Source organism: Typopeltis vanoorti, chromosome 24, assembly GCF_054136105.1.
Source record: "Typopeltis vanoorti isolate ZY-2024b chromosome 24, IOZ_Tvanoo_1.0, whole genome shotgun sequence".
NCBI lineage: Eukaryota > Metazoa > Arthropoda > Arachnida > Uropygi > Thelyphonidae > Typopeltis > Typopeltis vanoorti.
Window position 1 is genome coordinate 52,972,583 of NC_143572.1, and position 3,997 is coordinate 52,976,579.

Below are 3,997 nucleotides of genomic sequence, written 5' to 3' on the forward strand. Positions count from 1 at the left end.
TATATATATATATATATATATATATATATATATATATTTCAAAAAATAGATTTAATGACTCCAAGACCGAGATAACATATAAAGATTTTAATGATAAATACTACTAGTTTCGGCATATAGCAGCCTTCTTCAGGTATTTATAAAGGAAAGGAATACTAATAAACATTGAATTATTTAAATAAACAAACTGGAAATTACAGGTACAAATTGCCTCACATAATCGATACATAAAAACGTTGTATTTTTCAAGTTGTTCCAACTGGCGTGCCATTGTTTGTTGCAATTGTGCGTGCAAGTTCACGTGAACGCCAATATTGAATAACTGCAGCATGGCTATCTGGGATGTTATAACTTAAATTATTATTTAAGTGGACCGGGTTCAGTAGGATTTCCCGTGATTCTACGATTTTTCTTTCAAACTCATCTTCACAGCGAAAAATATTTTCTGATCTATTCCAGCATACAGAGTGGCTTTGTTGGTCATCATTAGGATTATTTGAAAAAAGAACATGACTGGATAAAGCAGTTGCATGAGATCTTTTGTATGAGATGTCTCTCTTATGCTCTTCTATGCGTTGTTCAATAGATTTGTTAGTTTGACCAAAGTATGGGATATTGCAATCACACCACAATTTATATACTCCAGGGTACTTAAGGTTGTGATGAGTAGGTTTTGGATGGCTGATTAGAGAGCGGATTTTTGGAAGTGTGGTGAAGAAGGTCCTGATATTATATTTTTTAAGGACTTTAGCTATTTTCTTAGAGACTGTGCTAATGTATGGAATAGAGATGCTACCTTTAAAATTAATAGTCTCTGTTGTGCACTGCTTAGGAGGGTTCAGAAGAAGTTTCTTAATTGTTTTTTCAGAGTATCCATTTTGTTTAAAAATAAGAGTGAGGTGATTCATTTCTTTTTGTAGTTCATCTTGTTCATTTAAGAGAGAACGTGCTCTGTGTCCTAAGGTAGATATAATTCCAAGTTTTTGTGGTGGAAAATGATGAGAAAGATTATGCAGATATCTATTGGTATGCGTAGGTTTTCTGTACATAGAGATTTTTAATCTTTCAGAGTATCGTGTAAGCATAACATCCAAAAAAGGTAAAGAGTTATTATTTTCTATATCAGCAGTAAATTTTATATTAGGATGTTGGATGTTTAGATGACGAAGAAAATCTGTGAGAGCTGTGTGCCCGTGATTCCAAATAATGAATATATCATCAACATATCTTTTCCAAACTTTTGGTTTAAATGAGAAGGAAGATATGGCTTTCTTTTCAAAGTCTTCAAGGAAGATGTTAGCTAGCACAGGGGACAAAGGGTTGCCCATTGCCAGGCCTTGTTTTTGTTGGTAAATGGAGTCCTTATATCTGAAGTAACCAGAATGAATGCAATGTTTTAATAAAGTGAACATTTTTTTGGATAATTTATCCTGTAGTAATGTAAGTACCTCGTCCGTAGGAACGTTAGTAAATAAAGATATAATGTCCAAACTAGCTAGAATATCATTATCATCGATGGGAATATCTTTAATATGAGAAACAAAATCTGTGGTGTTTTTGATGAAAGATGAAGATTTATCGGAGAAACACTTGAGGTACTTTGCTAAATATTTTGAAAGTTTATATGTAGGTGAATCAATTCCTTCCACAATTGGGCGAAGAGGGATGTTTTCTTTATGAATTTTTGGAACTCCATAGATGCGTGGGATAAGAGGTAATAAGGATAATAAGGTAATATTACGGTTCAATATATATATATATATATATATATTGAACCGTACTTACCCCTAACGCATGGATACCACCCCTTTATAACCTTTATAATGATGAAACCCTTTTATAATCTTTATAACCTTTATAACTTGAGAATAAATAATAGCAACCTATTCTCTTTCTTTTATTTATTAAATTTTTCTTCGACACATACAGAAAAAATACATATGTGTGTATGTAAATAATTATAAACTTCTTTATTTCTTACTGCAACTTGACACTTGATGGCGCTTCGATTCTGATAAAGTTTGTAGCCTTGGAGAAAAATTACTAGAAACTATCTTCATCACGGATTGCAGATGCTCATCGGTCAATCGGGTTCTTTTCTTAGACTTATTAATTTTCAACTGCGGAAAAAAACTGTTCACATATAAATGTACTCCCAAACAAAGCGATTATTCTTATTGCAAAAATTCGTAACTGAGGGTATTTATCTTTTGACAAGTACGAATAAAAGTTAATCAGATCTGTATCTTCAAATCTTTGAATAAGATTTATATCACACTGTAAATTAATTAGCTCCATTTGTAAATTTTCTGTTGCGTTATTCACGTTCGTTTTTAATGGTAATGAAAATAATGTAAAATCGGACTCCAAATCATTAAAATCTTTAAATCTTTCTTCAAATTCTTGTCGTAATAATGCTATTTTTCTCGCATATTCTTGAGATTTTTCATTTGTAATAATAGGGCACGATTTAAGATGTAGGAAATGTACGAAATTTTTTGCTTCCAGTTGTGTTTCCTATAATTTCAATTTAATTTTAAAATCTTTAATACAAGCGTACATATCAGTGATAAGTTTATTCTTTCCTTGCAGCTCTTTATTGAGAATATTTAAATGGCCGGTTAAGTCAACAGGATGTGCTAAATCTGTTATCCATGTATCATTACGTAGCTCGTCGACAGTTTTTTTTTTTGTGTCATGAAAATTTTGATTTCATTTATTAAATCAAAAGACCGTTTTAATACAGCTCCTCGACTTAACCACCTCACCTCGTTATAATAAATCATTTCTCCGTACTCACTTTCAATTTCTTCAAGCAATGCAACAAATTCTCGATGATTCGGAGCTAGTCCACGGATAAAGTTTACTGTTTTAGTTACTGTTTCCATAACATTATCCATCTGCAGACTTTTGGCACAAAGTGCTTCTTGATGAATAATGCAATGCTTAGTGCAAAATTTATTCTGAAATTTTTCTTCTTTCACTATATTTCTTAATTTTACCGCTACTCCATTTTTTTTTTTTACCAACCATAGCAGCTGCACCATCACTTGCAAATCCAACCATTTTATCCCAACTTAATTTATATTTATCTATTACAATTTTTATTTCAGAAAAAATATCTTGTGCACCAGTTTTTCCTTTCATAGGAATTATTTCGAATAATTCCTCAATTACTTCAAATTCATCAGTAACACCTCGTACGAAAACGGCAAGTTGTGCTATATCTGTGATGTCAGTACTCTCATCAACTGCTATTGAGAATGCTGCAAAATCTATACTTTTTTCTTTTAACTGACATCGTAAATCACTAGCGATTCGTTAATACATTCCGCTAACGTGGCTGACAAACTAATATTTTAAAATAATTGTTGTTTGTCAAGACAAAGAAGTTCAGCAGACTTAATCAAACAATCTTTAAGGAATTCGCCATCAGTAAATGGTTCTGATCGTTTTGCAATGATGTGCGCGAGAGCAAAACTTGCATGAACTGTTGCTTCACTGGATTTATTTGCTTCAGTAAAAAAATTTTGTTGTCGTTGTAAGCCAGATTTCAGAAACTGTAATTTTTCTTCCCTCAATTTGCCTTCCAACATTTCAAATTTTTTTTCATGATTCGTTTCGTAATGGCGACGTAAATTATATTCTTTTGGAACTGATATTCCCTTATTACAAATAAAACATACAATTTTATTGCGCACAACACCACAAAAGTACATGATTTCCCATTTATCTTGAAAAACACGTCCTTCTTCGTCCATTTTTCTTTTACTCTTTGTTAAGGACATGGCTTGCAGTTTAATCTCTTAATTAAAATCACTATTATAATTTTATTTACAACTTTAATTCAACAAGATGAATTTTTGTATGAAAGCAACACTCAAAAGTTATGCACAATTCTAAACGATAGGTATTGATATAATGTAGATCTAACAACAAGCACAAATAAACAGGTTTTATAAGCCATACTTATGCGCACATAAGCTCAGTCCATATC